We start from the raw sequence: 22,269 nt of genomic DNA, 5'->3' as shown, positions 1-22,269 counted from the left end.
CATCCCTTTCTTGGCGCGGAAGTCTTTTCCTTATAGGACTCTCCTTGTAGAATCCTAAACGTGATGGACAGATCTCCTCCTCATAGGGAAGATCTTTACCAAATATATAAGATTTCCGGAATCCTACTAGTGCAAGGACTCTATTTGGGCCCTTATGAGAGTGGGCCAAAATATCCCCCATGAGGGGTCCTTCAGGCCCATGGACAACCAGCCCGCCTTCCTTCACTCCGTCCACGGCCAGCCCGTTCACATGAGATCCGTCCATTGGAGGCCCGTGCAAATGACAGGCTGGCGCATCCGGATGTCCGCGAACCATATACAGCCCGTCCAACCACATAAGGCATTCCAGTGTATTTTCTCCCTTTCAATAGGAATTTTTGGTAAAAAAAAAAAAAAGAATGGAAAATCTTCGTTCGAGTTGGATAGGGTCAATTTTTCCCTTTTGCTTAGGGGCACACACTTTGTTTTCTGGTCAGTCTTGCGGCTCTCGCCGTAATAAAACTCACACAGTCGCACTCCTGAGAAAGAGAACCCAGTTGCAGACATAGTGGCACTGGCGCATAAGGAGAGCAGATTGTGTGAAGTTGATGTTGATCTCTAGGTGGGTTTTGTTCTCTTTAAGACTTTGATTGTTTGCTTCTTCTTCTTTTTCCCTCTAGTACCAATGCCATAAAAAATGTCTAAGAAGATAAGTATCTAGTATCTACCTCTATGCTTCTATGACATTGATTTAAGGGCATTTTTGTAAGTAAGTACATGCTCTGCTCACTTGCATCCTTACCGCCAACACTTGAATTTTATTAATTCAGAAAAAAAAAATTAATAATAATGTAGTATTCCTCATAGCTAAAAAATTGATTTTTAGTTATGAAGGATATAAAATTTTTGTTTCTCATAATGTAATGAATTCCTTGGCAGATGGGTTTGCTTGCATGGCCCCCTACCCATTATAGGTTGCCTAAACAGTGATTTATGAACATTATGTATCATGGGAAGTTTATGTTGCATGTTAATTTTTAAAATATGCAAATTGATGATTGTGGTCATGTTGGATGTACTTATAATGTGAGATTGATGAAGCACTATTAAGTGCTCACGTTTCTTAACAATTACTTTTGAAGAAGATATCATATTCAAGTGGAGTCATTGTCCATCTTAGATATGAAAGGCAAGCAGGGCCTTCCATTGTGAAATTGAGCAATGGAAAGGTAGTTCTTCAAGGTGTTTCTTCGAAAATTTGCTCTCTCTGCTCCCCTTTGCTCCCAATTTAAAATAGATGAACTGCGAAATGAATGGATAAGAAATATCTAAATGAAAGGAGTTGCAAAAATTAGTTTGTTTTATAACTCCAGTTATATCTTTCAATTCTTTGTGATTTTGGTTGAAGTTCGCGTGCAGAATGCCATGTTTATGCTCTAACTTGATTTCAATACTATCAAACTAACGATTTAATGGTATATTAAATATGTTCGTTGGTTATTCCTTCAGTTTGTCCTTTCATCCTATTTCGAACTGACACTATTTTCTTCGCCACTCATTGTTTCATATACTGAATTCTTCTCAATGGTCGCGTATTTTTCTGTCAAAATTGGTAAGCCTTTGAACAAAAGTTATATACTACTTTCTCATTTTAACTATATTTATGTCGTACTTTTGCAACTACATATATTGTAAATTTGTAACTTTATGAAATTCTATGATTGAACTATATGAAAATGTGTCATAGAAAATTTGATTATGAATTGAAAATTATGATATTAAACCCAAAAAAAAAAAAAAAAAGCCTCATCACATGCACGAAGCATGTGAGATGTAATGCAAAGTAGAGAAAACAACCCCTAACGTATGGAGCCAAGGTCTAGCTACAATTTTCGTATAAGGGGAATACACATCTACAACAATGAAATCCACCTCCACTACTTTCGAGCTAGTCTATACGGGTAACCGTATTTGGCCCTTCGGGGTGACGATTCTTCCCTCGAAGCTAACCAGGGGAGAACTGTATGGTGTTAAGTCATCAAGTTTTAGGTTCAGCCCCTTGTAGAGGTAAGGGTACATTTTCTTTACCGCGCTACCTTGGTCCACCATTTCCCTCTTCACATTATATCCTCCGATTCTGAGGGTGACTACTAAAGCGTCATCATGGGGTTGGATGGTTCCAATCTTGTCTTCGTCCAAGAAGCCCAAAACCAATTGAATATCCGGTCTAGCTCTCTTCGGATCTTGGCCAAAGTCCCCTGCCAGTAACTAGGCTACCGACATAACCTTGGACGGCCAGGATCCTATTCTCCCTGGTGCAACAAAGATGACGTTGATAGTTCCCAATGGAGGCTTTGAAGAATCATTACTCTGGGGTTCAAAGTTCATCTGACCTCCTCGGCTACTAAAGTGATGCAAAAGGTGTCTCAATTTACCTTCACAGACCAGTTGGTCCAAATGATCCCACAGACTCCTACAATCTTCTGTGGTATGCCCATGATCTTGGTGATATTAGCAATAGAGATTATGGTTATGCCTTTCAGGGTTCCCTACCATCTTGTTCGGCCACTTGAAGAATGGTTCATTCTTAACTTTTTCCAAAACCTGGTGCACTGGCTCTTTGAATACAGTGTTAACTGCTTGAAGGTTTGTTTATCCTGACTGCCCAACAAAATCTCTCCGTGGTTTGTTGTTATTATAACGGTCCAACCTGAAATCCCTCCTCTCCTGGGGGATAACATTATCCTTTCCTTTCTCTTACTATTGATCTTCTTCAACTCTTTTATATTTTTGATGTGGTCCATGAGCTGACGCATGTTAGTTACTGGTTTGCTAGTTAAGGACTTCCTCAAACCATGGTCAGTGGGGAGGCCGAGCTTAAACGTGCTAAGGGCCATGCCATCAAAATTGCCCTCCATATCATTAAACATCTCCCAATACCTATCTGAATACGTTTTCAAGGTTTCACCCTCTTGCATGCCCAAGGATAAAAGTGAAGACAGGGGCTTGGCCACGCTTCTACATGTGACAAAACGGGAACCAAATGCCTGAGTAAGCTCTCTGAAGGAGTCAATGGAGTCTGCTTCTAGGCTGTCAAACCATCTCATTGCAACCGGTCCAAGACTGAAGGGGAAAACTTTGCATATCAGAGCCTCATCTCTGGAATAGACAGCCATCCTCTGATTAAAGTGACTCACATGTTCCACAGGGTCCGTTTTACTATTATAAATGGTGAAGGTTGGCTGGTTAAAACGTCGAGGAAGTCTCGCTTCTTCAATCCTGTGGATGAAGGGTGACCTAGAGATTTGATTCAAGGCTTTGCTCATAGCATCGTTCCCCACACCTCCATGTGATGGGTTTCGAGGTTGCCTCTTGCGACGGTGCTCCTCTTCATAGGAAAAGGATTCACTGATTGGTGTCCGAGATCTCTGCTCATAAGTGACATCTACCTCGTCACCGAAATCTTCATCAGAATGCGAAGAAATTCATTTCCTCTTTGCATGGCGCAACTCCCTCTTTAGCCTCTCAATTTCCAGTTGCATGTTGTGGTTCTTCTCTACATAAGACACGTGACTTCCTCCATGTGGTTGGCTTCGCTCAGGGTGCGTAGTATGCACACTACCTTCACGATCTTGTCTCTGCTCCAAATTGAGAAAATGGTCTATGTATTGGGACGCCCTAGATTCTGCTAGTTGTTACCCTAGTTCAGCCATTATCAATTGTTGCTTCCACTTTCGCTTAAACTCTTCCCACAGACAGCGCCAATTGTAGGGTCTATTTTTGTGGCCCAAGCCCAAAAGGTTTGGATTATGAGCCCAATGAACTCATAACAATGAATTTGTAAAGAATGGGTGAAAGAACTAGGCTGATCATGGATTAAAAAATAGTTAACTATGGTGTACAAGAATGAGCTGATATAGAAAACACACTTCAAAGCTTTTTAATTTGATGTCCGAAGAGGAATGTTATTGAATGAAAAATCAGTACAACTCTCAAAAAACCCTCCCAAAACCCTCTAGAGGTTTTTCTTTTATATAGTATCCTTCCTCACCATCTTCATCGTCCACTTGTTCTTCATCTAAGTGTCCACTTGAGTATGTGTCACGTCAGATCTATTATTTAGCTTTCTGTGAGTGGTAGTAGCTGGATTGACACTGTTCAAGGGTCTTCTCCATATTAATGCGGCCAGAAAAGCAGATGCAGTGCATTTAATGTGGTGGTGGTAGCTTTTCCTTTTAGATATTTCTCCGTTCTTCTTATCTCCAAGCATGTCCAAAGCTTATCCAGATCGCTGAAGTCACTAGTAAGATTATTCGAACCCCCCAGATATTTGTTTGACCAAGAATCTTTACATCCAAGGAGAATGATCTCTTCGGAACACTGGTGCTCTCTTCGGACTGATCCCCTTCACTTCCAGGTATCTTTCTTTCAGGGGGACTCCTTCTCAACAATTTTCGCCTATTCAGACACACAGTAACCTTCAAATAGGGCCTTGGGCTCAATACATAAGTTTGAGTTTCCACCCCCACACTATTCAATTTTGTAACTTTAACTTCATTCAATTTAGTCTTTTTGAAATTTAGCTTTATTAAATGTCGTTATATGATCACTATTAAGCGCCAAAAACAACTTTCTTTTTTTAATTTTCTTGCAAAAACAAAATTAGAAAAATTAATTAAAAAATATATATATTGATGTAGTAAATCTATACAAATTTTTTTTTTTTGAAAAAAATTATTTTTAAAAAATTTATGTCCTAATTCAAAATTCCAGTTACAAAATTTTTTATCTTAATTAAAAAATTCCTAAACAAAATTCCATACATATGTCCTTCAGCCCACATCGTTGATATTTACGCTAACCAACTTAATTCCATAATTATGAAAAATATAAAGTGACAAGAGAATTCTGTCACTTTTTATTTAAGTGATATTTTCACTAGTCTGCCTAATTGTGAATAATACAGGCAAAAAAAAAAAGTGTTTCTTCAATCTATCAATATAAATCAGATAAATACTTGTAATATAATTTTAAAGAGTTACTCACATTGAATTACTACAAGTGAGATAACAATTTTTTTTTTTTTTTTGAAGAGAATAAATTTTGTGTATTAATAGTGAATACTAATACCAAAGCTACAATCAATAGTAATGATAAGATATAATAAGATATATAAAATTAAAAGCATTTAAATTTTGGTTGACCTCATAATATTCTGTCACATAAATTTTTATGTGCTCACAATTTTACATATTATTATTATTATTATTATTATTATATATGTTTCAATTGGAATTAAATTCTATTTTGTATTTAAACTTTCAATTAAATTATAAAATATATTGTTCAATATACAAAGCATTTATAATAAATATCTATTAATAATTATCATTAATAGATATTAATAAACATAATCAAAATAGGACAAAATTTAGCTACAAAATTAGTTGTAGCTTAAGGCTATAACCTTTTTGAAAATTTACTGCATATTTTGAAAATTTAACCGTTGAATTGCATGTTTATTATGCTCTCAATATACATGTCAAGTTTTGTATTAATTAGATATTATTTCCTATATGATCTATAAGTTTATATTTTATACATAATTTTAAACTACAAAAACTTGCAATTTAAATAATTTATTGATGAGGATACAAGAAGAAGGTGTAATCCAATGGTGGATTTGTCAAAATTCACCTCTAATAAAAAGATACTAAGTAAGGTTTTAGTCCTAAGCTATAACTAATTTTGTAGCTAAACTTTGTCCATCAAAATAAATTCCATAATTATCAAATTTTATATTTCATATTTCATATAAAAAGACAAAAAAATAAATGTATATAAATAAATATCAACATTACCAAGTTTCATAATTATATACAAAATAAAAGAGAGAGAAAATCATTTTTTCAATAAAATATTTAAATAAATACTTCATAAACAAAAACGTATACATATACATATATATATACACACATTGCAATTTTGTATAAGCTAATTTAAATCACACACTCTAACTTTGCCTAAAATTCAATTCAGTTATATAATTTTAATTTTTTATTCCTTCATTTGTACAGTGTACCTTTAAAAAATAAAAATCGATAGTTTGGGGAGGGAGGATTTAATGCATTCCTTATTAAAATTATACATTTTCAAGACATAGGTTGCCTACCCAAAAAAAAGAAACAAAAGATGAAGAGACATGGGTATTAACAATTTTCTACTATCAATTATTTGATCAAAACAAAAAGGTTGAGAGTCAAGAATCTAAGTAGTGCCAGAGTCACTAAATAGAGGTGGCCCAATATAATTTGGAGCCTAATATAAAAAATTTATGTAAGACCTTTTATTATGTAAATATTTATTAAATAAAATTATTTAATACTAATCAAACTATGGAAGAGTATTATTGGAGCTCGTGACGGGATTCGAAAAGGAATAGTGTGGAGGATAGGGATAGGGGAGGCAGTGCGAGTTAAGGAGGATAAGTGGCTGCCTGGACGTACAAACTGTTCGGTCATTTCACCCCTACCTTCTTTGGCCCCAGATGTGAAAGTTAGCTCTTTGATTGATCCGGATAGAGTAGCCTGGAGAACAGAGGTTGTGCAGCAACTATTTATGCCCCACGAAGTTGACATTATACTGGGGATTCTGTTGAGCTCTCGACGCCCCGAGGATCACATTACTTGGGCACACACGCCATCTGGTATGTTTACAACTTGTAGTGCCTATAAAATGTTGGTTTCCTGTGATATCTCTACTAGTGCAGGTGGCTTAAATCCGGACAGTCAGAAAAAATTCTGGAGAAGTATCTGGCAACTTTGGGTACCCAACAAAATAAGGCATTTTGTGTGGAGAATGTGTAACAACGCACTGCCAACATTGGTTAATCTTCACCGACGCAACATTGTTCCTAGTCTGAGCTGTGCACAGTGCCATAGTTTTCCTGAAGATTCTCTCCATGCGGTTTGGTTTTGTGAGGCCATTACTGGAGTTTGGTCAACATTGGAGTGGTTTCGTCAAACCGCAAAGCCACATCCTGCCTCCTTCAGCGAATTACTTGCTGGTTTCTTGCTCTGTAGAGAAGAATTTAAAGCAGAGCTCTTTGTGATCATAGCATGGCTTCTATGGAACAGACAGAATGCTGTACATTTTGGCCGCCCCCCTTTGCCCGTGGATAATATATGCAGCAAAGCAGGTAGTTATTTGCAAGAATTTTTGCAAGCTCAATCAGAGGAGCCTGTACTCGTCCTTCCATCATGCAGCAGTGGCGCCCTCCGGATCCTCATTGCTTCAAGATAAACTTCGATGCAGCGGTGTTTCGTAGAGCAAGTTTGGCGGGCATTTGTGTCGTTGTCCGTAACACTTCAGGTGAAGTTGAAGGTGCTCTGTCCTCTTCCATCCCCATGGCTCAATCAGTGGCGGATCTTGAAGCTCTAGCATGTTTGAAGGCAGTCCAGTTTGTTTTGGAACTGGGAATCACTAGAGTGGTGTTTGAAGGTGATTCAGTTGTTGTTATTAACGCCCTTCTATAGGGTGCACGTGCGTTTGTTAGCTTCGGCAACATTTTGGATGATATTCGCATGCTCTCTGCTGTTTTTCAGTTTGTAGACTTTGATTTTGTTAATCGTCGTTGTAATACAGTAGCTGATGCTCTAGCTAAAAAAGCTAAGCTAATTGTCGGGGCTCAGGTTTGGCTACATGAAGTGCCAGCAGACATTGCCCCTTTAGTTCTTCTTGACGTTCATTGAGTTTTAGTTTTGTTTCAATAAATGGTCCAGGTCCTCGATCTGGCTTCTCAAAAAAAAAAAAATGCAAAATTCGAACAATAATACTAACTAAAATAAGGTTAAGATCATCACTCATGCACATTCATAGAAGCAAAACAGTATAACAAATGGAACGAATGCAATAATTGAAGCCATACGTGCAAAACAACATTGTCTGAACATATACCACAAATTTAGAACAGCACAAGCTTTGCACTCATAACACAAAAATCAATATTTTAAAAATAAATTTCCTAGAAAGTATGGACAGTAAGCATTATTCTATGAGTAATGCTAGGATAATGTAAAACTGCACAACTTTTATTGAGTAGTTGTGAGTGATAAAGGTGTGATGGTGGGTCCATGTAGGGAAACTTATTTAATAAAACAAAATAATAATAAATTCCGCAATTATCAAATTTCATATTTCACATACAAAGACAAAAAAAAAAATGTTTGTCAATAAATGTCAACATTATCGAGTTTCATAATTATATACAAAATAAAAGAAAGAGAAAATCATTTTTCAATAAAATATTTAAATAAATACTTCATAAACATATACATATACATTACAATTTTTTTGGAAAAAATGTCCAAACACTCCCTAAACTTTCAACCACTAGCCAAAACACCCCATGAAATATTGCATTGACCAATTTACTCCTTAAACTATACATACTTGTCAAATCACTACTTCGGTTAGTCTAACCGTAAAACACTAACAGAATAAGTCATGTGAGATGCACATGTTCCTCACTTCCTCACAAAACAAATTCAATATCACGATAGAAATAAGAGAGAGGAGAGAGCTTTGACCAATAGAAAAGAGAGTGAGAGAGAGGTGGTAGAACCAAAGCTACCGCAGAGCTTCTCTCCCCCATCTCACCGCCCTTGTCCCGGCGGTGCCTTGGTGGCCGCACCATTCAATACCCAACACCTAGTATTTTCTTTTCCTCTTTTTCCTTTCATTTTTTCCCGGAGTTAAATCCACAAAGAAACTTCTTTTTTTTTTTTTAATATCCATGTGCGATTTTAAATCAGAAATTTCTTGGTTTCGTTTAATTCTTGGGTTGACTTAATTCTTGGTTTTTCGATTTTTTGAGGTTCTATCGAGCAGTTGCTTTTGCCATAGAACTGTTTGATCAAATGCCTGTGTGAGATATGGCTACTGCACTATCTTAGACTTAGAGGATATGGTGGGAGGTGGCTACTTCCTCACACTTAGTATTGGCTAGAATAATTTTTTTAGATTATTTAGTGTCAATTTGCAGATCATAAGACAAATGCATTATTTTAAGAACTCAAGTCAAAGTTGTTAAAATTAGATTCCACCTTCAGGGTCATTGTGTGTTGCTTTTGAGTATGCCATAAAACTATTTGACATTGGCAGGAGTGGTCATATTAGTATCTGTGGTCTGTTTATCAGTAGTGGTCTATTAGAATTACATACTCAAACTTTGCCTAAAATTCAATTTAGGTATTGAACTTTAGTTTTTTATTCTTTCGTTTGTACAATGTGCCTTAAAAAAAATCGGTAGTTTGGGGAAGGAGGGTTTAATGCATTCCTTATTAAAATTATACATTTTCATGACATGGCATACCTACCTAAAAAACATAAGAAGAAGAGACATGGGTATTTACAATTTTCTCAATTATTTTATCAAATCAAAAATGTTGAGGGTCAAGAATCTAAGTGGTGCCAGAGTCACTAAGTAGAGGTGGACCAATATAATTTGGTGCCTAAAGCAAAAAATTTATGTAAGACCTTTTATTAAGTAAATATTTATTAAATAAAATTATTTAATACTAATCAAACCATGGTTAATTTGTTACATTAAATGCAAAATTCGAAGAATAATACTATCTAAAATAAGGTTAATATCATTACTCATGCACATTTATAGAAGCAAAACAATATAACAAATGGAACAAATACATTATTTAGAGCCATTTAGACCTAACTAGATAGTTTGAACATATACCGCATATTTAGAAGATCACAAACATTGCGCTTATAACACAAAAATCAATATTCAAAAAATAAATTGCCTAGAAGTAGGAACAGTAGGCATTATTCTATGAGAAATGTTAGGATAACGTAAAATTGCACAACTTTTGTTGGCAAGTTGTGAGTGGCAGAGATATGATTGTGGGTCCATGTAGGGAAACATATTTAATAAAACACAGTAATAACAAATTCCATAATTATCAAATTTTATATTTCATATTTCACATACAAAGACAAAAAAAAAAATGTCTATCAATAAATATCAACGTTATCAAGTTTCATAAGTATATACAAAATAAAAGAGAGAGAAAATCATTTTTCAATAAAATATTTAAATAAATACTTCATAAACATAAACATGTACATATACATATACATTACAATTTTTTAATAAGCTAAATTAAAATTATACACTCTAAATTTGCCTAAAATTCAATTCAGTTATGTAATTTTAGTTGTTTATTCTTTCATTTGTACAGTATGCCTTCAAAGAAAAAAAAAATCGATAGTTTGGGGAGGGAGGGTTTAATGCATTCTTCCTTACTAAAAATTATACATTTTCAAGACATGGGGTGCCTACCCTAAAAACAAAAGAAGAACAGACATGGGTATTTACAATTTTCCACTCTCAATTATTTGATCAAAGCATACAGTTTGAGAGTCAAGAATCTAAGTAGAGGTGGCCCAATATAATTTAGAGCCTATGGCAAAAAATTTATGTAAGACTTTTGATTATGTAAATATTTATAAAATGAAATTATTTAATACTAATCAAACCAAGGTAAATTTGTTACATTAAATGCGAAATTTGTAGAATAATAGTAGTAACTAAAGTCTAAAATAAGGTTATTATCATTACTCATGCACAATTATAGAAGCAAAACAATATAACAAGTGTAACCAACGCATTACTTTGAGCCATTTAGACCTAACCAGAGTGTTTGAACATATACCGCAAATTTAGACCATCACAAACTTTGCGCTCATAACACAAAAATCAATATTCCAAAATAAACTGTCTAGGAAGTAGGAACAGTAAGCATTATTCTATGAGTAATGCTAGGACAACGTATATTTGCACAACTTTTGTCGACTGAGTGGTGAGTGGTGAGTGGTAGAGGAGTGATGGTGGGTCCATGTGGAGAAACATATTTAATAAAACACAATAATAATAAATTCCATAATTATTAAATTTTATATTTCATATTTCATATACAAAGACAAAAAAATAAATTTCTATCAATAAATATCAACATTATCAACATTATCAAGCTTCATAATTATATACAAAATAAAAGAAAGGGAAAATCACAAGATAATTTGCTGAATAAGTAGAGCCAGAGTCACTAAGCAGAGGTGGCCCAATATAATTTGGAGCCTAAGGCAAAAAAATTATATAAGACCTTTTATTCTGTAAATATTAATAAATAAAATTATTTAATACTAATCAAACTAAGGTTAATTTGTTACATTAAATACAAAATTTGAAGAACAACACTAAATAAATTAATTAATTAAGGCTAATTTTTAATTTTAGATATTGTTTTTAAGGGAGAGATAGATAGATAGATAGATATTATTTTGTGTGTGGTTCTATAGGAGCTAGTTAATTACAAAAATTTAAAGTCTCAAACTATTAGGGGAGATTAATCATCATTGATGACCTAACATATTTGCAACATTTTGTTAACAAACACTTAGGGTTCAATTGGGTTAATTAAATTCCTATTGGTTTTATATTTTAGAAGCCTGCTTTGAAATGAAAAATGAAATTGCTAAGGGTACTAGAGAATGGTTACAATATGATGTGTCAATGATTATGATTAACTAGTAGCTAACCCGTGCGATGCACGGGAAAGTTCCAAAAATGAAATATATATGATACATCCTAAACAATTTTTTTTTTTAAATAAAATTTTCAAAAGCGGTAGAACTTTATTGATAATAATCCAACTGAACAAGAGAGAGGAGAAAAGATGGCTTTCCTCAACCCAAGCCGACTAGCCGAGGGTACCCTTAACTCCTTAGCATAATTATCCAACACATATGCTGACTTATTACATAGTCTAGAAATTTTCCTATAAGATATATGTCTTGCTTATGACAACAAAAATATGTTCTAACACATCAGAAATCTCCTTCAAGCATGGTTCTTGCAACCCAATTGATGCCAGCAACTATGAGTTGGCAAGCTCTGCAATCAAATCCCTAATTCATAGTTCGTGACAAGAGTGTAATGCTCCCAACAGAGTGTGGCAATCATCCACAATGGGTTTCCTTGGCATGGAATTAATTTAGTATGGACTGTAATAGGAGAACCATGACTATCTCTAAAAATAAAGCCCAAACATGTATAATTGGTGGCTTTGATAAAAAGGTCAGTGCCATGTCCAGTTTGAGATAAGGAGAAACATGAGCAATAGTTGTTGGCTCACTTTTTTGAACCTAAATACTTAATTGTCCTAAATTGAAATTTTTTTTATTTAATAAAATAAATAAATAAATAACCCAAATTGTATAGAAAATATTCCTAATGTTTGACAATTCAGGGAAAAAAAAGGCACATGATTAACTGCAACTTAGAAACTCTAACTTATAATTTACTTGGCTGATGTGTTCAAAAAACTGTCCAAGTCTTTTGCATTGAGATGGCATCCATGAGTTTTAGAGTAAACACCATCTAAAATCTCACTTGCAATGTTATATTAAGCAGCAAAAGAAGGATTAATGAAAAAAAAAATTCAGATTTGTTAATTTGATGGACCCAACTTACAAAAGCCAACAACCTTTAAGAAGCTCATCAATATAAAAATAAAAAAAAATAAAAATAAAAATAAAAATTCACACTAACAGTTGAATTTATGGACAATAACAATTTTGGGGTATTAAGATGTGAAAGACCAGTTGAAATAATATATTATGTAACTAAATAGGGTTTAAGGGTTGATAGGACCAAAGAGGGAATTAACAATACACTAAGAATTGGAAGTAGAATATGCACAATCATACCAAATAGTGGATTTGATTTAAAGGTATGCAAAATACTTGAGGTCAATCACACATCCAATTTTTATTAAAAATCTCAACTACATTTTACATGAAATTCACCTCATGGGATTCAACTGATTTAGAAGCAGCCAAAACACCAAAAAATTCTACAAAATCCTATTAAGTATATGCACATGATAGAGAAACTTTTAAAGGATGTTACAAACCCCAAGAAATTGCATGTTAAAGATGGTGAATTTTAATATAGTAAAAAAAAAAGTATGATATAGTTAGAACATTTTGAACAGTAAGTTTCATGATTTTATTTTCTCATATACTTGGTTCAACCAAAAAAATATTTCCTTACATGCGTAGGAGGGGATGCAGTGTTTACCTTTATTGATAAAGGAATGATGTCAACACCGAATCACCCAAATCTTGAAAGACAATTAAGACTCTAGTAGTAAAAAGAATTTATTGGCACCATAACAATCCTCAAAAGTAGCAATATAGAAAGAGTTTCTCTGTTCCTATTCCAAAAAGGTAATCTTTAAGGTGCAGAGTCCCACTCCATGGTTAGAAACTCCATGTATAAGCCTACTATTGGATATAACTATCAAACTATTGGTTACCAAAAAAAAAAAAAAAAANCATGTTTATGCTCTAACTTGATTTCAATACTATCAAACTAACGATTTAATGGTATATTAAATATGTTCGTTGGTTATTCCTTCAGTTTGTCCTTTCATCCTATTTCGAACTGACACTATTTTCTTCGCCACTCATTGTTTCATATACTGAATTCTTCTCAATGGTCGCGTATTTTTCTGTCAAAATTGGTAAGCCTTTGAACAAAAGTTATATACTACTTTCTCATTTTAACTATATTTATGTCGTACTTTTGCAACTACATATATTGTAAATTTGTAACTTTATGAAATTCTATGATTGAACTATATGAAAATGTGTCATAGAAAATTTGATTATGAATTGAAAATTATGATATTAAACCCAAAAAAAAAAAAAAAAAGCCTCATCACATGCACGAAGCATGTGAGATGAGGCTAGTAATATGTTATAGTCTTATACTACACGAATTACCTATATTGATGCTATAGTAAGCTTTGAATAGAGTAGTTTAATAGAAGAATGAGCTATTTCCAGCGCACAATAATAGGAATTGAATCCTAAATTGCTAATGGCATTAGTTGATAGAATTATAATTTAAATCTTATGCTTCAAATGAGTTTGTAGTATGTCTTAGATGAATGACGTCAAGCTTAACATTAGAAGTTTATTGCAAGAATGTTGACAATAAACAGGGAACTTATGTTGCTAATGAAGGGTGTGGAGTATGGACTTTTATTGTAAGCTTAACATTAGCCTTTTGTTGTAAGGGTGTGGAGTACGGACTGTAGGCCGTGGCACTGAATTTGACCATAAGTTAAACGTGGCCAGTGTCTAGAAAGAATGCTAATATGTACTTGATTCTAACTGGAAGCTCAATGTTTGCCATGTAAATAACATAAATGTAGAAAATGAAACTGAGAGTGAAGAAAAACTGCTTTCAGTAACCTCTTATGTTTTTCTGTATGCATTTGTGCACATATTTTGTGGTGTGTTCAATTTAGTTTTTTTTTTATGGCTAAAGCTAATTTGTTGGAATTTTTACAAAAATGTAGGCAATTTGAGGCCAGGTGGAGATTGTTGTAGGATTGATTCACATATTAGCTAGAAGAAATCTGCAAAGGCGTAATCTTCTTCTTCTTCTTTTTGCCTAATTGTTATTTCATGTAAATTTTGTTTAATAACGATTAGCACCGAAATTATTCTATGCTACCTTCAATTTTGTTCTACTTTCTAAACTCATCTGAAACCCAATTCACTTCCAAACAAAAAATAAAATAAAATAACAAATTCACCCAATTGCCTGAAAATCACACACACCCTGGACCAAACGATTTAGAATTTGGAGGACGTTCAGGCAATAAATTAAAGTTTTCTTTTTCTCTATTTCCAATGTAGAGAAAAGGTCAGGGCTCATGTGCAGCTTATGCTTTGCAATGACAAAATCAAGAATGGAGCAAATTATAAATGGAAATGTTAATGAATACCTAAGGGCATTGGTCTAGAAACTATTTTATGAGAAAATGATAAAACAATTAATTTTGTTGGCAGCTTTTAATACTTCCATAAAAGTGATGTCAAAACTTTCTTAATTGGTTTATAACAATTTCCCTAAGAGCACCCGTTAACATAACCCAATTATAAATTATAAATATGATAACATTTGAATATTAAAAGATAAGACCATCACACACATGCAGAGAGAGAGAGAGAGAGAGAGAGAAGAGAAGAAGAAGAAGAAGAAGAAGAAGAAGAAGTGCAAAATTTGCAGAGAAGAGGAAAAATGAATAACATACAACTAGTGAAATAAATAATTTGATTTATAAGGTTGGAATGGATCTGAATTCTGTGAGAGTTAAGAATTTGATTGAAAAAATATTACTACTATTTCTTTAGATCTCAAATTTAGTAGTTTTCCGTGCATTTCTTGGGTATACTACTAGTTACATAAATAGTTGATTATTTTACTAGAGGTGCTACGTCCACAATATTTTTACTATATTTTCATAACAAATCAGAGGTAGTTAGTTGTTATTGGTTCAAATTTAAACTTACCACTGAAATTATTTTTCTACCCCATCATTAACAACCCATAACAACTTGCCACATAAGATTTGTTGTGAAAATCTTATGGACATAGTATTTTCCTTGTTTTACGAAGCCCACTAAAATTGACCCTAGATAATAACATGATCAAAATAACCTAAAACATCCTCCTAAAACCAAGGAACTAAGTAGCAGATTCCCTCATCTGTTTATTTTTTCAATAAAATTAAGAAACTAACTACTCCTTTTTCACTCCATTCATCCCATGACAAATTCCCTCATCATTGCAGCTGATACTAATTACTCCTTGCTCTCCACAAGTTCGTTCTATTCAAATTTACTTTGCATTGTATCAAAAAAAAAATTTACACCTCCTATGAGAGGAGAGAGGTTTCCTTCCATAGGAGTAAATAATTTCTTGTGTCCCATGTGACTTTTAGTCTTAACATATTATATGTTCAATTGATTTCAAAACTTGGGGCTACTTTATACTAAAATTGTACTCCCCTGTTTTCCCACAAGCTAGATCAGTTTTATATCGGTGACATTTTTACAATTAAAAGATAGATGTACAAGTAATGCGAATTTTTCTTTTCCTTTTTGATGCGAACTAATGCGAACTTTTTTTTTTTTTTTTTTTTTTTTTTGAGGAAAAGTAATGCGAACTTGACATGCAAGTGAACCAAATGCGTATTTAAGATTTAAATTTGCATATGTGGTAAATTTGTTGAATCCAGTATTTACAAATCCATTTAATGGTACAAGCCACAATGACATTAAACAACAAATGCCCAACTGTACTACTAGTAAAACGTCTCCCTCATATGACCTTCACAATTTTACAGCTGTGTTTTAGTAAGTAGGAGTGCACAAAGTTGATAATGATGCGTCCGTCCATTTTGGCAGATAACCCACTCAGCTCTCTCTAGTATGCATTTTTGTAATTATATACAAATTTTGGGTCCCAAATGCCTAACATCAAAACAAAGCAATTCTCAGTATAAACATTAATTCTTTGGCCATAAGCCCAAGTTTTTTTCAAACAATCAAATCTTGGGCTCCAAGACTCGAAAGTTTTCACACACAAAAATGAAGAAAAGAAAAACCTTGGGCCTAAGAGCCCAATTACAATTTCAAATAATATATTTCTTTGAAGTTTGAAGATTAGTCCCAAAATATCAGGAACCTTTTTGAAATTAAGACCTAAAAGCCCAAAATTATTCATAAATAAAAAGGCAAATTACAACTTACCCACCTGTAATTTGACTAAAATTTAAATTGTCTATATGTAGTTTGAAAGTTGACATTTTATCCTCATGACGTTAACTCAATTAAAGTTCTGTAGCCCACTTCTGTTAAAACAGGTTTCCATATGTAATTTTGCCCCACTATTATGTCTTTTTCTCCAAAAACACAAAAAATCATAAAAATATAAAATCAAATAAATAAAAAATAATCCATCAAAACACTTGCATCGTGAGATTTCAAATCACAGTTAAGCAATTTAAATTTAAGTCAAACCTCAAGTTGGTAAAGCGTCAAATTTTAAACCATGGTAAGCAACTTAAATTTCGGCCAAACCACATGTGGGTAAGTTATAATTTGCCCTAAATAAAAAAGTTTTTTAAATTTAATTTCTTGGCCAGCAAGCTCAAAGTTTTCTAAAATAAAACTATTTTTAAAATTGGGTCCAAAACACAAAAATTCTTTTCAACAATGCCCCGAAGGCAAGATTTTCAAAATTGTCCCTACAGCCAAATTTTGAGTGAAAGACATATCCCTTTCACAATTATACAATTTCAAATGCCCCAATTCTAAAATTCCTCATAATTTAATCAGGCGTTTTCATGAACCATACAAAGATTTTAAAAAGAAACCTATGAGAATGGTGATTATTCAATTATTCCATTTCAAATCAAAGAGGTAAAACACCATAAGTGGTTATAAAACCTCATTCTCACATTGGTTGACCTCATAATATTCTGTCACATAAATTTTTATGTGCTCACAATTTTACATATTATTATTATTATTATTATTATTATATATGTTTCAATTGGAATTAAATTCTATTTTGTATTTAAACTTTCAATTAAATTATAAAATATATTGTTCAATATACAAAGCATTTATAATAAATATCTATTAATAATTATCATTAATAGATATTAATAAACATAATCAAAATAGGACAAAATTTAGCTACAAAATTAGTTGTAGCTTAAGGCTATAACCTTTTTGAAAATTTACTGCATATTTTGAAAATTTAACCGTTGAATTGCATGTTTATTATGCTCTCAATATACATGTCAAGTTTTGTATTAATTAGATATTATTTCCTATATGATCTATAAGTTTATATTTTATACATAATTTTAAACTACAAAAACTTGCAATTTAAATAATTTATTGATGAGGATACAAGAAGAAGGTGTAATCCAATGGTGGATTTGTCAAAATTCACCTCTAATAAAAAGATACTAAGTAAGGTTTTAGTCCTAAGCTATAACTAATTTTGTAGCTAAACTTTGTCCATCAAAATAAATTCCATAATTATCAAATTTTATATTTCATATTTCATATAAAAAGACAAAAAAATAAATGTATATAAATAAATATCAACATTACCAAGTTTCATAATTATATACAAAATAAAAGAGAGAGAAAATCATTTTTTCAATAAAATATTTAAATAAATACTTCATAAACAAAAACGTATACATATACATATATATATACACACATTGCAATTTTGTATAAGCTAATTTAAATCACACACTCTAACTTTGCCTAAAATTCAATTCAGTTATATAATTTTAATTTTTTATTCCTTCATTTGTACAGTGTACCTTTAAAAAATAAAAATCGATAGTTTGGGGAGGGAGGATTTAATGCATTCCTTATTAAAATTATACATTTTCAAGACATAGGTTGCCTACCCAAAAAAAAGAAACAAAAGATGAAGAGACATGGGTATTAACAATTTTCTACTATCAATTATTTGATCAAAACAAAAAGGTTGAGAGTCAAGAATCTAAGTAGTGCCAGAGTCACTAAATAGAGGTGGCCCAATATAATTTGGAGCCTAATATAAAAAATTTATGTAAGACCTTTTATTATGTAAATATTTATTAAATAAAATTATTTAATACTAATCAAACTATGGAAGAGTATTATTGGAGCTCGTGACGGGATTCGAAAAGGAATAGTGTGGAGGATAGGGATAGGGGAGGCAGTGCGAGTTAAGGAGGATAAGTGGCTGCCTGGACGTACAAACTGTTCGGTCATTTCACCCCTACCTTCTTTGGCCCCAGATGTGAAAGTTAGCTCTTTGATTGATCCGGATAGAGTAGCCTGGAGAACAGAGGTTGTGCAGCAACTATTTATGCCCCACGAAGTTGACATTATACTGGGGATTCTGTTGAGCTCTCGACGCCCCGAGGATCACATTACTTGGGCACACACGCCATCTGGTATGTTTACAACTTGTAGTGCCTATAAAATGTTGGTTTCCTGTGATATCTCTACTAGTGCAGGTGGCTTAAATCCGGACAGTCAGAAAAAATTCTGGAGAAGTATCTGGCAACTTTGGGTACCCAACAAAATAAGGCATTTTGTGTGGAGAATGTGTAACAACGCACTGCCAACATTGGTTAATCTTCACCGACGCAACATTGTTCCTAGTCTGAGCTGTGCACAGTGCCATAGTTTTCCTGAAGATTCTCTCCATGCGGTTTGGTTTTGTGAGGCCATTACTGGAGTTTGGTCAACATTGGAGTGGTTTCGTCAAACCGCAAAGCCACATCCTGCCTCCTTCAGCGAATTACTTGCTGGTTTCTTGCTCTGTAGAGAAGAATTTAAAGCAGAGCTCTTTGTGATCATAGCATGGCTTCTATGGAACAGACAGAATGCTGTACATTTTGGCCGCCCCCCTTTGCCCGTGGATAATATATGCAGCAAAGCAGGTAGTTATTTGCAAGAATTTTTGCAAGCTCAATCAGAGGAGCCTGTACTCGTCCTTCCATCATGCAGCAGTGGCGCCCTCCGGATCCTCATTGCTTCAAGATAAACTTCGATGCAGCGGTGTTTCGTAGAGCAAGTTTGGCGGGCATTTGTGTCGTTGTCCGTAACACTTCAGGTGAAGTTGAAGGTGCTCTGTCCTCTTCCATCCCCATGGCTCAATCAGTGGCGGATCTTGAAGCTCTAGCATGTTTGAAGGCAGTCCAGTTTGTTTTGGAACTGGGAATCACTAGAGTGGTGTTTGAAGGTGATTCAGTTGTTGTTATTAACGCCCTTCTATAGGGTGCACGTGCGTTTGTTAGCTTCGGCAACATTTTGGATGATATTCGCATGCTCTCTGCTGTTTTTCAGTTTGTAGACTTTGATTTTGTTAATCGTCGTTGTAATACAGTAGCTGATGCTCTAGCTAAAAAAGCTAAGCTAATTGTCGGGGCTCAGGTTTGGCTACATGAAGTGCCAGCAGACATTGCCCCTTTAGTTCTTCTTGACGTTCATTGAGTTTTAGTTTTGTTTCAATAAATGGTCCAGGTCCTCGATCTGGCTTCTCAAAAAAAAAAAAATGCAAAATTCGAACAATAATACTAACTAAAATAAGGTTAAGATCATCACTCATGCACATTCATAGAAGCAAAACAGTATAACAAATGGAACGAATGCAATAATTGAAGCCATACGTGCAAAACAACATTGTCTGAACATATACCACAAATTTAGAACAGCACAAGCTTTGCACTCATAACACAAAAATCAATATTTTAAAAATAAATTTCCTAGAAAGTATGGACAGTAAGCATTATTCTATGAGTAATGCTAGGATAATGTAAAACTGCACAACTTTTATTGAGTAGTTGTGAGTGATAAAGGTGTGATGGTGGGTCCATGTAGGGAAACTTATTTAATAAAACAAAATAATAATAAATTCCGCAATTATCAAATTTCATATTTCACATACAAAGACAAAAAAAAAAATGTTTGTCAATAAATGTCAACATTATCGAGTTTCATAATTATATACAAAATAAAAGAAAGAGAAAATCATTTTTCAATAAAATATTTAAATAAATACTTCATAAACATATACATATACATTACAATTTTTTTGGAAAAAATGTCCAAACACTCCCTAAACTTTCAACCACTAGCCAAAACACCCCATGAAATATTGCATTGACCAATTTACTCCTTAAACTATACATACTTGTCAAATCACTACTTCGGTTAGTCTAACCGTAAAACACTAACAGAATAAGTCATGTGAGATGCACATGTTCCTCACTTCCTCACAAAACAAATTCAATATCACGATAGAAATAAGAGAGAGGAGAGAGCTTTGACCAATAGAAAAGAGAGTGAGAGAGAGGTGGTAGAACCAAAGCTACCGCAGAGCTTCTCTCCCCCATCTCACCGCCCTTGTCCCGGCGGTGCCTTGGTGGCCGCACCATTCAATACCCAACACCTAGTATTTTCTTTTCCTCTTTTTCCTTTCATTTTTTCCCGGAGTTAAATCCACAAAGAAACTTCTTTTTTTTTTTTTAATATCCATGTGCGATTTTAAATCAGAAATTTCTTGGTTTCGTTTAATTCTTGGGTTGACTTAATTCTTGGTTTTTCGATTTTTTGAGGTTCTATCGAGCAGTTGCTTTTGCCATAGAACTGTTTGATCAAATGCCTGTGTGAGATATGGCTACTGCACTATCTTAGACTTAGAGGATATGGTGGGAGGTGGCTACTTCCTCACACTTAGTATTGGCTAGAATAATTTTTTTAGATTATTTAGTGTCAATTTGCAGATCATAAGACAAATGCATTATTTTAAGAACTCAAGTCAAAGTTGTTAAAATTAGATTCCACCTTCAGGGTCATTGTGTGTTGCTTTTGAGTATGCCATAAAACTATTTGACATTGGCAGGAGTGGTCATATTAGTATCTGTGGTCTGTTTATCAGTAGTGGTCTATTAGAATTACATACTCAAACTTTGCCTAAAATTCAATTTAGGTATTGAACTTTAGTTTTTTATTCTTTCGTTTGTACAATGTGCCTTAAAAAAAATCGGTAGTTTGGGGAAGGAGGGTTTAATGCATTCCTTATTAAAATTATACATTTTCATGACATGGCATACCTACCTAAAAAACATAAGAAGAAGAGACATGGGTATTTACAATTTTCTCAATTATTTTATCAAATCAAAAATGTTGAGGGTCAAGAATCTAAGTGGTGCCAGAGTCACTAAGTAGAGGTGGACCAATATAATTTGGTGCCTAAAGCAAAAAATTTATGTAAGACCTTTTATTAAGTAAATATTTATTAAATAAAATTATTTAATACTAATCAAACCATGGTTAATTTGTTACATTAAATGCAAAATTCGAAGAATAATACTATCTAAAATAAGGTTAATATCATTACTCATGCACATTTATAGAAGCAAAACAATATAACAAATGGAACAAATACATTATTTAGAGCCATTTAGACCTAACTAGATAGTTTGAACATATACCGCATATTTAGAAGATCACAAACATTGCGCTTATAACACAAAAATCAATATTCAAAAAATAAATTGCCTAGAAGTAGGAACAGTAGGCATTATTCTATGAGAAATGTTAGGATAACGTAAAATTGCACAACTTTTGTTGGCAAGTTGTGAGTGGCAGAGATATGATTGTGGGTCCATGTAGGGAAACATATTTAATAAAACACAGTAATAACAAATTCCATAATTATCAAATTTTATATTTCATATTTCACATACAAAGACAAAAAAAAAAATGTCTATCAATAAATATCAACGTTATCAAGTTTCATAAGTATATACAAAATAAAAG

This window comes from Quercus suber, unplaced genomic scaffold, assembly GCF_002906115.3.
Source record: "Quercus suber isolate HL8 unplaced genomic scaffold, Cork oak 2.0 scaffold_388, whole genome shotgun sequence".
In the NCBI taxonomy this organism is placed as follows: domain Eukaryota; kingdom Viridiplantae; phylum Streptophyta; class Magnoliopsida; order Fagales; family Fagaceae; genus Quercus; species Quercus suber.
The sequence above is the reverse complement of the archived record's forward strand: the minus strand, read 5'-3'. Positions refer to the sequence as shown.